The sequence below is a fragment of the Gambusia affinis genome, linkage group LG01, assembly GCF_019740435.1.
Source record: "Gambusia affinis linkage group LG01, SWU_Gaff_1.0, whole genome shotgun sequence".
Classification (NCBI taxonomy): domain Eukaryota; kingdom Metazoa; phylum Chordata; class Actinopteri; order Cyprinodontiformes; family Poeciliidae; genus Gambusia; species Gambusia affinis.
Genome location: NC_057868.1, coordinates 37,835,441 through 37,850,073, shown reverse-complemented (window position 1 = coordinate 37,850,073; position 14,633 = coordinate 37,835,441). Strand labels below are relative to the sequence as shown.

The window sequence follows — 14,633 nt, the reverse complement described above, 5'->3', positions numbered from 1 at the left end:
AAAAAACACACAAGTAAATTATTGCGTAAAAGTGCTAATTCTCCTTTAACTTTTACACATTTTGTCAAATTACAAATAGCCTATAAGGGTTTTATGTGACAGACCAACACAAAGTAGCATGTCAGTGTAAATCACTTAAAAATGTGATTTTAATATTTACTTTATACCTCTGAATAAAATCCAGTGCACTCAGTTTCCCCCATTGTAATTTAAAACCAGCCATTCTGTGAAGGCCTCAGAGGTGTGTCGAAGATTATTTTTGTATAAAAAAGAGGAACTTGTCAGATGAAAAGGGACCCAGTTGTGAAGAAATGTAAAACAGGAAGAGTTTGTTCCAACTGCCTAACATAATGGAGCACTGTTTATCGGAAAATGTCAACACAGCTAACTTATCAAAATATGGCCATCACCAAAAGCAGTTCTACTTCTCAAATAGTGGAGCGCAGGTGGACATTGTTATTGTCTATATTCATGCCTTACTGATAAACAAACCTCCAGTCACTAGGTGGCAGCAGAGTTGAAATTAATCTACAGGCTGCCTGTTCAGGCAAATAGAAGATAGCTGAGACAGGAACGACAGTGACCACTGATGGATGGAGGAGGATACAAGCGCGGACATTTTGAAACACATCTACGTCCATGTTGGAAAGATGGAGAAGTTTGTGACAGTAAAAAAGAAAACTGGCGGCAAAGGTTAGTAAAGCAAGTATGATGGAGTGTTAGGGAAAGATGTAAAAAAAAAACACAAGAATAAAGTCATAGTATTATGAGAACAGTCATACTCTGAGAATAGTTATTCTATCGGCAGAATAAAGACGCAATACTGGAAAATTCTGAAAAATAGTTCAATAGAATCCAAATCAGATATGGCTAGCTCAGAAAGTCAGTGGCTCTATTTGATCTGGACATTCATTTCAACAATCCTTTCAAACTTCTGTGATGCTGATTTGTTAAAAGATTAAGTATTTTCTTATTTCTAAAACCGATGCCAAATATAGCTTCACAAGATGCTCAGTATTCCTCATTTTAACGCAGTTTGGTGTTGAGTTCTCATAAAATTACAACTTTATTCTTGTGTTAAAATATTAAATATTACCACATTCTCAATAGCATTTCCATTTACTCATTAGGAAGTAGGGCAGAGAGAGAAGGGGAATTGAACCAGGAACAACTACATTGAGGACTGAGCCACATACCCTAAACTGAGGATTTCTGCCGGTAAGCAGCCATGTGTGACGGAAAACTCACACAGCTCAGCTTAAACATCTAGTCAGTTCTGATCAAAGCATATCTGTATGTTAAAATGGCCCAGACCTAAATCTAACTGAGGATCATAAGACTTGAAAACTGATGTTAACCAGCGCTTTCTGTCAAATCTGACTGAGCATGAGTTATTTTGTAGAGACGACTTTGGAGAAATGTTAGTTTATAGCTGTATAAAGCTGATAGACATACCACATTGAAATAGGTATTAACTAAATTAATTCATTCATAGGTAATATTAAATTATATTACACTGATCTATTACATGAACTGCATTGAAGTTTGTGCTTCTACTGTAACAAATTGAGAAAAAGTTCAAGTTTGTACCATACAAATATAAAAAATACAATTTATGAGTAAAACTGCAATTTCATAGAGCAAATAATAATAATAAAAAAGTGATATATCATCTTTTACTGTGTGTGCGAGGGGAAGATCCAGGTTTTATCATAAAGTTAAAATTTTTTGGACAGTGGTGGATATGAATAAAAAGTGACTTAGTAGCAGAGATGGTCATAAGATTATTTATTTTGGATTTCCTACTAAACTTGAGCATGGTAAAACAGAAACGCACCACTGAAGATATTCAGATCATTTTCCAATACTTCAGAGACTCGATACACTCAAAATATTAATTTACATACTGCAGACTAGCTGATTGCTTTAACCTCGGCTTCCCGGGACCACTCATGCTGTAAAATGCATGGACTTAGCTTAAGTATACTCTGAAGCACATGTACTTTTTTAGTTTATCTGCATTTATGTAACATCTGCAGAATTCCTCTGTGTTTTTGTTGTAAATGCCCACACTTTCTCAACTGTAAAGTATCCCTCTTGAAGAGAGGTGAGCAACTGAAATGTGGAAGCAGAGTTTCCCTTTTTGGTTTAATGCATTTCAAATCAAGTACCGTGTCTACATCTTTATGAGACCACAACCTCCTATTGTATGTTTCAGACTACAGAATTCTTCTGTAGAACTGGAACCAGAACAAAATGCAATGATGTGTAAATCATCACAGCATAATCTGCAAATCCCTCGATTAAAAGCACAGTGTAGATATTTTGTTATTGACCGTTGTGAGATTTTTGCAAAGAAATCTTTTTAAAAGCGTTGGCCACCTTTTTTTTTTTCATTTTCATCCAAGGTGTCCTCTGATAGAGTTTGTATATTTCCATAGCAGCAGCATTGACTAGAGCTTGTGAAACGAAAATGCTTATTAGTCAAACAGTCCCCATCGGAATAATGCCACGGTCAGCCAGTGGTGAGGGATAACTCTGCACGGATGACACGCTGGAGCTTATTCTGTAGGGGATCTGCTCTAGTACAGCATGCACAAACATGATGTATGGACACACAAGCGGAGAAGCATCATGGGACCATGCTATGGCGGAAGAGCTGTGGATGAGTTACTGTTGCAAGAGCAAGGCTTGCATAAAATATGTTCTTCAAAACAATGACAGTGTGTTCTACTTTCTGCTTAATGATCCATTTGCCCCTTCAACCTTGATCAAAGCCAGTCGACATAAATAAAGTCATTGGAAATAGTGAAAGGCTGATCAAAGATAACATTACATTGTGTTAAAAGCTATTATTCTAAACATAAGGAAGGAAAAGTTGTTTTTAAAGGACATTAACAAGGCAGTCTAAATGGGTAACATAACTAAAAAAATCATTGTGTGCATTTATTGTTGACTTTGACAGAAAAGCCTAAATTCATGTACAATTTTGTTAAGTTACTTTTAAAGTTACATGTTATTTAACCTTTCTGCATAACAAATGGAAAGATCCACAAAGTAAAATGCATCAACAAAACATTTTATTCAGAATTAAATTCACCTGAGCAAGAAAATCAGATAAAAACAACAAACAAATATGTGAGTAAAAAAAAAGATCATTATGTTTCAAGTCAAAATTTGCAAAATTACTGGTAGGTCAAATTTAAGTATATGTGCCCTGATAACTTAATAAATTGCTGTGAAAGCAGAAATCAAGGCCATTAATTATCTGAATTAGTAGACCAAAATTATCCACGCAAAATTCTTTGTCTTATTTCTGGTTTCAAAATTAAAATGTTTAATACTGCTGCTGAGGCAGAAGATCTTAGGATTATTGTTTAATTCTCTGTAAAAGCAAGGTTCATTCATAAAAGACCTGAGAAAATTCTTGCTTGTTTAGGTTTCTTTCATCAAACAGATAAAGGTCACTAGATTGGAAGAAGTAAAAGAAACAGAATTATTACATCAGGACAAGGACTCAAAAATTCAATCTTAACAGAAAACATATGGTTCAATATCTCTTTGAGTGCATGAAACAGTTTTACTGTTTACAAAAGCAAAGAAACATTTCAAACCTCAAACCCTGCTGTTGTGCTGAGTTTGTGCTGCTTTGAATGAGCCTTAACAGAGTTATATCCAATCTGACTTTCATTGCTAGGGCCCTTCAAAGCCAATATAAAGATGTATGTCAAAGCATCATATATTTACGTGCTGCGTATGGCCAGGGGAAAAATCAATTTCCCACTCGTCTTGATAATTGATCTTTTGTTCTGAGTGTCCTGGAAAAATAGCATGGCAGGTCTATCATATTTAGACTTACAGTCAAGCAGCCTGTTTGTCTGTCTGTTCTTTCATATCACTGTGGACGAATTCTGGTCCACTGTTTGCTGTAGACACAAGCACTGGAGATTTGTTGAGGATGAATACCCTGCATTTAAATTCAGACTTTAACTTGGTCACTCCAAGCCTTCTTTGGCTCAAAGAACCTGACAGGTTTGTGGGTTTTGGATCATTGTCCCTCTACATAACCCAAGGGTGCTTGAGCTTCATGTCTCTGGAACTGATTCATGGTTCCATTAATTAGGACCAGTCATCCATGTCCTGAAGCAACAAAGCAGCCCAGACCATCAGTCTTCCACCATTATTTTATTATTGATATGATGGTCATTTTTCTTAAATGCTGTGTTAGTTTTACACTAAATATAAGGCTGAATACTTTCCAAAAAGATCCACTTTTGTCTCGCAGTCCATAGAATCTTCCCCAAAAGCCTTGGGAATCATCCAGATGTTATTTTCTTGTATATGATGGGTCTTTTTGTTTTGTTTTGGTTCCACTGATGCTATTCCTGCTCACTCTCTTTCCTGTTGAATCAATGAAAGCAAACAAGGCCTGGAGGACTTTGTGAATTATTCTGGGTTCCTTTTGAACCTGTTTGCTAAATTATTTGTGCCAGACACTGCTGAAAGGGTAAACTACTCCTCTATCTTATCTCTTATAGTGGATAATAACTCTCGTTGTGGTTCACAAAGCCTTAGAAATGACTTTACCTTTTCCATGTAGCTAAAATCTGCTCAGGCGACAGTTTTCCTATAATAAATTGCTTCTTTGCCTCTAGCACATTTAGCAGCAAGTACATGAAGTTGATTGACAGTGAGAAGACCCTCCTCCTGGCTGTGGTTGGTTGGTTTTGGTCGGGAGTGGTTCATTTCTTAACTCAGGGAAGAGGTGGCAGAGTTCCATCTTTTCACAGATTGTTTGTCTCACAGAAATGTCATGACATTTTGATACACAAATATGTAAAAAGCATATATATAAGTTACATTCTGTATCTTTAATAAATGAAATTGCTATTTCAAAACTGTTTTGTTTTCACTCCGGTTAACGTTGTATAATATTAGCATTCTTTGACAGCGGGAAACAACAAAAAGTGTCAGTAAAAGCATGACTAGAAGAAATCTGAAAGGGGGCAAATATTATTTCCCAACCCTGTGTCTATAAATGTGGATAAAACATTTTCTAAAACTAAAGCAGGGCCAGGTTTGTGTACTTCTCTGATTTAATTCCTCCTCTCTGCTCAGCAGCCTCAGACACCTCGTCATTAGCCGGTAAACCTTCTCAAAATAAATCCAATCTCATAAATCTACCTCTGAAGGAATCTGATACTTTTTAAAAAGTGACAGTCACTGACCTTGAGATTTATTTTTGTCACACGAGGAACTGTCTCCCTCAGCAACGAGAGATGTGCCTGTCCAGATGGTTTTGTGTGGCATCGTCTTGCTAATTGTCAGTGATGCCATCAAAGGGATGTAGCAGACCTGACAAGTTAGCTGATGAGCAATAAGAAGAGTATGAGGGGCGAAATCAGAGCCAAAAACATGTGACAGTTATTTTGTGCAGCCTACCTATGCTTTTAAACACTAAATCCTTTTGGCCTCCTTTGTTTTCTGCATTGGCTGCAGACTATAATGGGAATATTTTTTTTATTGCGGTTGTTAAAATAGGATTTAAAGCAGTTTGTACTGAATGCATTATGCTTGACAAAGATATAACAGAGCAAAAGAAAAGGATCTATGACAGCTTATTCTATTAAACAGGCCTCTAATAACATGTTACATGATTCCTGCAGCTATTACCTGTCTGCTTTCCCTTTAAAGTGGAACCTGCTGCAGCCCAGAGGAGCAGCAGAATGTCCCCAGTGGCTCTGCTACATGCAAGACAAAACATATGACACAGGGGATGATCCTGACCTGAGACTGACATGTGCTAAAGTACATTATAGTCATTGCCTGGATAAAGGTCACATTGACTTCTGTTATAAATTGGACAGGACAGCTCCAGCATACATGGAGTGTCAAGTGTGAGGAGGTCTGAAAGAAAATCCCTGGGATGTTTCAGGACACACGCTCGCGCACACATGCGGAGGAATAAAAGTGTCTGCGTCTCGCTCTCACTTGTGATTAGCACACTTAATCATCACGTTAAAGGAGGAGTCCGAACTAAGTTCATCACGTAATGGAGACGGCAGAAAGTGAGATATAAGCCTTTGTTGTTTAACGTCTACATTAAAGGGACAGTTCAGATATTTTTAACTGACATTCAGTTTATCTTCCTGTTGTTTTTCACTCATTTGAGAAGGGAACAAATTTTCCTCTCCGTAGCTTCTCCTATGGGTTCCCAAAGTATTCCCTCTTGCAGATTCCAGATCTGCTCCGAAGTCCCCTCTACGTCAGGTGACCCCAGAAAATGTCCACAATGAGGCCCCTTAGGTCTTCTTTGATCTACGGTCCGTATCTCCTGATCTGACTGGGAACTGTGCTCTTTACCTCTACTTTTTCATATTGTGTACATTTGTGCACTAACAGTAATAATAGTAATATACAAATTTGTATATTATAGACATCTTTACATATTAGAAATCAGCCTAAACAGTAAATAAACATGGTAATCAATATTAGTTGTACACCTCAATGCGTACATTTGGTTAAATTATATGCTGACTGTCAGAAGTGCTAATAAGTAGTTTAGATCTGCAACTTTCATTAAGTTTAATAGTGAGGGAAGCCATATTGGAAATAGGGTTGCTTTGTGACCTCAAAGTCAGAATGTCGACTTTAGAAGATGTTCTTGTTGTATTTCCTCCTATGACCTCTGGAAATACAACTTTAGGGTGCAAATAGAAGTATTTGGATTCCTATAAAATGAAGACACTAACAGATTTAGCTATTGTAGGAAAGATTTCAACTGCTTATGACTTTCTAACATAAACTCACTTTTAAAAAATTCTGAATTATCCTTCAAAAAGCAGCTGGTGTTCATAATACTAGTGGTGCAATAGCAGTGTTGCTCTTTATAGCTAATGAGTAAATTCACTGTTTCAGCTCTTCTGCTGCAGAAAAAAATAAATATTTACATATTCATTGGAGGCACAAGAGTCTTTTGACTAAGAATACCCGAAACAACAGCGAGCACAAGAGCAGACTTTTTGCTCTCAGATACAAAGGGAAACGACTTGAAAGGAAATAAGCAAATGAATGCAATGCCTCATTAGGTGGGTTTTATTTGACCGTGGCCAATTAGAGAGCATCTGTAATTTAAAACAGTCAACCTAAAAAAAGCCTCTACAAAAGAATATTATTCTCTCATGGGGTGCAATCCATCGCCTTGTTTTCAGTCAAATTATTTTTCACTAGTGACATTTTCTATTTGAGTGGATATAAATAATACACAAAGGATGCAAAAGTTCAGAAACATGCAAAGGGGTTAGAAGTTTGTGCTTTCACATAAAAACGCTCAGTCAAACGTTTTTACACAGGTCAAGGATGAGTGATCCAGGTGATTAACTTTGCTCTTGGCCATCTGTGCCAAGCTGTGTGGTTTGGGTTTTCTTGTTTTGTTTTTTTCTGGGTTTTTTTTTGCCATTGCTTTGTGATCAATACCTCTCCCTCTGTCTTAATCAACGACCTGCTGAGGTATTCGCAGACTGTTACCTCCACGACACAAAGGTGCACTCTGAAAACAGAGCTGCAGTCACGGCAAGACTGACAGCTGGTTTAGGCACGAATCGCACCTGAGTGCAGATTAGCGTGGCGCTCCTCACAAACAGAGACGGTGATGAAATATTGATGCAGAGAAGTGTTTTTTTTTTTTCTCTTAGAGGCTTGTGTGAGTTTGATCCACATCAAAAGACAGAAATAGGTCAAGCAGCATTGTAAGGAAGGGTGTTTGTATGGGTGGTATTAAGTTAAATTAAAAAGGTGGCCATTAATCCTCAATACATGTCCTATTTGCTTTTACTCGTTCTGAAATAGGCTGACAGACTCAGTTTCAAATTCTTTTTTTTCTTTACAAAAAAATGTTTTATGATGAAGCGTTGATTGTGTGTTGTAAGTTGTGTGTTGTACTATTACATGGGTCATAGTGTAATTTCACAATAGATTCAATGCCTTGCCTTCACTACCCTTCGGACCACATTTTGACATATTAGAGGAACAAACTTTATTGGTTTTTCTTTGGATTGTATGCAAATTCCAAGTAAAGGAAAGTAATACCTGGTTTTTATTTTTGAAAAGGAGCTGGAAGTAACAGTTATGGCCAGATTTACACATTCAAAGACGGCACATCTTTCTCTGCAAAAGAGCTCAACCTCAAATGGATTGGGCGGATTGAAAGCTAGCTGTGCTAGCAGGCTTGTAGCATCTCTCCAGACTATAAAGCAGCGGTTGTTATCTTGATTCTGTGGTACAAATCTCATATAAAACTAGAAGTCCTAAAAAACAGCAGAGACTACCCCCAGTCATTAACAATTAGTTACCATGGAGACAGGGGAACAAATACTGACCAAGGAGTCACACTGATGTCTTTGGACAGATCCGCTTCCCTCTTGAGAACTATTTGCTTTTTAATCTGATATATTTAGATTTTTTTTTTTACATTTATGAAACTACAAAACACTCAAATTGTTTATCAACAAATTGTTGATATTAAACAGCAATTTATTCATTTTTAGGCTTTTTTAAAAAAAATCATTTAACTTAAAACCCTCTGTCTTCATATATCATCCATCAATAAAACAGTTTTGCTCAAGAAAACATGTTTTGTAAAATACTAATCCTATGAGGTGCTGTAAATATGTGTATAATTTCTGTTTTGATTCTGAGAAGTTGTACTACCACAAAGGGTAAGAGGTTTGTAACTGTAATTAACCTCAATACATTTAATTCCCTTAAAGTGATGAATCAACAAAGAATTTTGTTTTCGTTAGGGAATAATGGAGGCATCTCATTAAAATGATTAAAAGATAATAAAACAATGTTAAATTTTAATAGAAAATTTTGGTTAAAGGAGCCCAATTTTGTTTAAAAACTGAGAATTTTAACCAAATTTTTATTTACATTTGATTAAAAATCTTTGAGAATTTCTAATACCCCTCTTCATGATAACCCTAACCTTCAACTACTTACATATATTTTATTTTTAAACTAAATTCAAGTCAGACTACAAAAGAAACCACTTAGCTTTTAGTTTCTATTTTATATAGAACTTTTTATTTTGAACATTAGGACATTTTTCTGTTTCCTTTTACAATTTTAGGACCTAAAATGTAGATATCATCAGCTGTTGTGACCATTGTGTTTCACAAAAATGCCCTGTGCAGTGTGTGCTGCGGTTCTACTGCTTGGATAAAAATTACACACATATAGATTTATTTATCTGTGCAAGTTCCCTTACGTGACATACAGACTGCTTGCAGCAGTATATGATCAAAAATAGTCACCAAAACAATAGAATAAGAAAGAAATGAGTGAGATGTATTAGCATGTGTCATGGTTAGAGCGACAAGCAGCTCCTTGTCAGCTACCAACATTAGCTACAAACAGCACAACAAATATCACAACGGTGTCTGCGTCTCCACAGTACACTATAAAACTGGGGAAAGGAGAGAGTTGTGACTGATGCGAAAAAGCTCCAATGATCTCTGTCATCTGTTACATTCAGCCCTGAGGACAAACATGCTGAGTCCCACAAAGCTCCTTTAACTGCACTTTCGACAGCAGCAACACTCACTCTGGCTTCTTCATTCTCACCAGCTTTCAGCTTAAATGCGTTCTTCCTACAGGAAGGAGTCCCTACAGAACTGTGTGTCTGAGCAGAAATACCCATTTCTTCTCAGTCCAACCGGACACTTTGTGTCATTGTGCAGACATAGGAAACATTTCCTGATACTGCACCTTCCACCTTTATTCCCACGCCTGATATTTGCTCTTTGTTTCTCTTACCACTGTCTTTACTGTAAACAAACTTGAGTTTGCTTTGAATTTGTGTTGACTTTTACTCTTTAACTGTAGATATAGGCAGGTTCAGGCTGGTAGTTATTTTCAAATAGTCATTATCTGAATTATTCAGATCAGAGTTGGGGTGGAACTAGTTATATTTCCTCAGTTACATTTACTTGAATAACCTTTCAGAAAAAAAAGGAGTATTTTTACTATGCTGTAGTTTTTACTTGTACTTGAGTAAATGTCGCTACTCTTAAATAAAATATCTTCAAATACCAAGAATCCAGTTTATTATTTAGTACAGTTTATTAAGAAAAATTACTGTTTCCAATAATTAGAATAAATCACCACAGGTTTGTGATGATCTACTGTATTCATCAAAACTATACTTCGATGACAGCAATTCAAAAGCAGTAATTGTTTGTTTACGGATCAGTCTCATCTGGTCTCACGTTCTTTTTCTTTACACCTCAAACTTAAAACATGTTCTTATTAAGCCTTCGTCTTTAAATTGCTGCAACGTCGTCCTGCTCAGGGATTTTTTTATTTTTAACCACTTGTCAATCACGCAGCTGGAACTCTCAGATTTTTTATAAGACATAGAAGTTTTAACAGCTCTTTGTTTTTAGCACTGGTAAGGTTTCACAAGCCTTAACAAACTGAAATCAAGCTGCTGCTTTTAGCTGTAGGTGTATGTTGTCGACACTTCTTTGAATGTTATGAAACCAGACTTCAATCACAGGCTGTCTGCTGTACATAGAAATTCATCGTTAGAGAACAGACTGGTTGGATATTTTTTAAAGCCTCCCTTCTTTGATTGTGACAAAGGTATTATAATTAGACTCCCTATTGAGATGAGAATATAACAAATTTTTAAACACGCAACGTGAAGAGAGCTTTAAGAAATTAAAAACTGTTGTGGTGAATTTCAAATTTGACCAGAGAGGATCCACCAAAGGCTTTACAGGTGTTTAGGATTCACAGAGAGCTCAGAAATCTCCTCATGTGAGCAGCTCTATGGTGTCTTGGATTTACTAAAGTTTTGTGAAAAAGTATTTTATCTTACAGATTTCTTCTGTTTTTACTTTTTCTGTACCCACACTAATGCCTGATTACATTCCAATCTGTTTAAAGTGAAGAGAACCCATCTGTCAACATGAAGTAGGCCAAAAGATCTAAAAAAGCAACATGAAAAAGAGACCCATTAGCCAACAATGGAGAACAAATCAAAAAATCCTTCACAGTGTCCAAATTAAAATAACTCCAAGAGCATATCAACAAGTCATCATAAAAGAAACCAGAAAAATAAAAGCTTTATTGGTCTCACTGCCTTATTTAAGGCCAATTGTTATCAGACAACAACCAGAAAGAGACAGGGCAGAAATGTTGTCCAGGTTAGAGCTCCATAGCCCCATCTTACATTAACCAGAAGCTATAATATAATATAATATAATATAATATAATATAATATAATATAATATAATATAATATAATATAATATAATATAATATAATATAATATAATATAATATAATATAATATATTTTCATGATATAAAGCACATTGAACTACCTTGTTGCTGAAATATGCTGTACAAATAAACTTGTTTGATTGATAACTTAATATAGAATCAGAATTCATTTTATTGTAATTGTGTGTTAAACAATATAGTATTATATAATGTACATTTTAAAGATAACATTAACTGCTGTAGCCAGTACATTGTCTTAGCAGCAGTAGATACAAGAATATTATGTTAGATTTATCTTTTTAGTTTTTGTGATGTAATAAAATGCTGGTGTTTTTATACAAGGTTATGGACCCATACCTACTAGAGAGTTTTCCAAACCACACATCTGGAATGAAAGGAAATGTAGCCATTTCACAATTGTTCAGTTCCTAATGACACTCTGAAAAAGCTTGACACATTTCACATCAGATTTTCTAGGATACAGTCTGAATTCCTTGTTAAGTGCATATGAGAGCTCATATTCGTCCAATTAAATTCGTCTGAAAAGCTCGATCGAGGAGAGACAGGCACAAATGTCAGAGATGAGGAAAAAGGAATAACACAGCTTAATTGCTGCATTGTCCGTCTTCTGAATGCAGCAGCTGAAAGTAAAGACGGTTTCAGATGGTGCCTTTATTGCATAAAAAGATGTTAGAAATAAAGAAATATTTTGAGAAAAAAAGAAAAAAAAACATTTGTTTTTATCTGAAAAATTTAAAATAAAGACATCAACCCATAAAGACAAAATGCTCCTGCAAATATGCTGGAAAGGTGCCATGATTAGCATAAAAGGAAACCCCTTTGTCTTTATTCATTCAGGAGAAATGCTGCAACGTTAGCTTTCAATTGCAGTTGTGTTTTTAACTACCTGATGTTAATATTCAGTGTGTTTTAGGTCTGTGCTGCTTGCTTCCAACTCCTGGGGGAAATATGTGTCTAAGCCGCTAAAGGCTTTACTGTGTTTCCGAGCTAGCTAGTTCCAAGCTGCTGCTATGACCTGGCTCAAAGGCCAAAACAAAAAAGGGAGACACAGCATGATTCTGAAATATAAATTTATTCAACACAAAATAAGGTTAAAATTAAATCTTTGAATGTGAATTGTGATTTTTGCTTTTTGTGCAAATATTGAACTGAACAATACATCAAACTGCACCTTAATAAAACTTTAGAGGGAGTGGGTGGTTTTTAATTGCTAATTAAACAAAGACATTGGTTTTCATAACCAATGTATTTGTTTAATCAGCTAAACACTTTTAGTAGTTGAGAAGGAAATATCATAATTAATATCAAAGAGACACAGCACGATTCTGCACACCAGGAAAATAGAATCTTAGTCAATTTACCTCTTTTCCAATTCATCCCACTAATTTGTACGACTCTCTTGCTATTTTACTACAGTAGCGCTGGATAAGGCTGAAAATCCTGTCCCGATTTCATATTAGTCAATATCAATAATTGATTACTTTTTTGTTTTAAATATCTAATACACTGCCAAATTAGTGATGCAACCTTTTTTGTTTTATCCATAGTTTTCACTCCATACTGTTTTTTTGTTTAGCAATAAAGAGGAATGGTGGCAAAACATGAAATGGCTGCTGCACATGTTACTCACCAAGTTGTTACTCGGTGTGTAACAACTTGGTGTTACGAGTGAGTGAGATGCTTGGTAACCAAAGAGGCAGTGAGTTAGTTGATTCCATCAAACTTGCTTAGCTGAAGCCTTTCCACTGCCTAGATCCCCCAGAATGCCATGCGGTTCAGGATCGGAGTTCAGTTAAATGATTTTATCAGACATGTTATCTATTGATATTGATCATGTGTCTATATATTGTTATTGATTTACTGTTCGATCTCTTTTCATTCATCTTTCATTAACAAGTGTACTTAACAATTGCACATCTTTTGGCAACTAGCAACTATTTTAACAAACTATGTAAGGTAAATATTGATGAAATTGCTCAAATCTCAGTTTTAACTTAGTTTAATTAAACATTACCTACTTATTTTTTTTTCATATTATACCGTGTTTTCATTTGTTTTGGTTCTGATTTCTGTTTTCGTCCAGTCAGCTTGTTCTACATTCTGGAGATTTGGACTCCTACCAACACAGCTCTTTGGATGCTTTAATAGTTTTTAGTCTGCATAGCACTGACCAGAGTTTATTTCTCAGGATTGTCTGCTTTGTTTGGACAGGTGTGAAAGCTCATCTAAACTCTGATGCGGCCCAACAGCCCTCGGCTAAGTTGCAAGTGAAGTGTGATGGGGTTTGCTTGCAGTGGGAGAACAGAGGACACTTTTAAGTCCTTGCAATGCTTTGCTCTGTCAGTGTAACCACAAAATGTCTGAATTTCTCCCTTTTTGCTTTTATTGTACTGTTTTGTTAAGTTTGCTGAATAACTTGTTCTGCTCATACAGGGCGGCCTCATGTGTTAGCGCTGCAAACGAGCTGCAACTGCAGAAAGTTGTTCAGGTGGTTTGGTCTGCTTACAGTAGTGTAGCGTAAAAATGAACAAAAACCAAATACATTTTTGATTGTAGACAATATTTAAAGGGGCAGTATTATGTAAAGTTTACTTTTTGGATCTCTCCGTCATGTTATACATTTATTCACTGATCAAAAATATACCTGTAGTATTGCCTTGATTCTTTCATGGATGTTTGAGAAATTCATTAATCTCCCATTTCAACCATTCAAGTGTGTAAAAAGGTTGGTGGAACTGAGAAGCAGCTCCTCCTTGGATCTGCAGTTTCCAAGTTTCAGAGCTTCCACCTCGCAGAGTATCCCTCCCCAAATCTCCCTCACTCAGCTCCTTCAAACTAGCCAGCAACAATTCGTAAAGAGTTGGTGGAACTGATCACCTGCTGGGCTCAATAGAGGAGCTACTTCTCAGTCCAGTGCTGATTAAAATGTTAAATGTTAATAGAAGAGTCATGTTGTGATGACTTCCTGAAGGCGGGGTTTCAGAAAGAGCAAGAGTTTTTAAAGAGACAGTGGCACAATTTCAAGGTGTTAAATTACGAAGCAAAATTTTTTTTAAGTCATATTTGATATCTATATAGCATTTTTATAATAACTGAAGATTACATAGTTAATTGATTGAGTTCTAAAATGACATTTTGATAAATACATAATACTGCTCCTTTAATGAATTTATAATATCCAGGACAGGTCATGTGTTTTAACTTAAAAAATATAAATAAGTATTGTGAAGATTTTACTATATCAATCTCAATAAACTTGTAGGCTCATACCAGACGTTACAACCATCTCAGATTATTCATTTTTTGAAAATAAATTACATACTGTG

The 14,633-nt window shown here is 35.8% G+C and overlaps 1 protein-coding gene across 1 annotated transcript in view; it reads left to right on the top strand.

Moving 5' to 3' along the window:
• The first annotated feature begins 604 nt into the window (after positions 1-604).
• LOC122832531 (teashirt homolog 2) overlaps positions 605-14,633 on the top strand; it is a 72,678-nt gene continuing 58,649 nt past the window's right edge. The window contains exons 1-2 of the transcript XR_006370851.1: positions 605-693; positions 1,131-1,218. The gene's annotated coding sequence lies outside the window, so the exon portion shown is untranslated. The remainder of the gene's footprint in view (positions 694-1,130; positions 1,219-14,633) is intronic.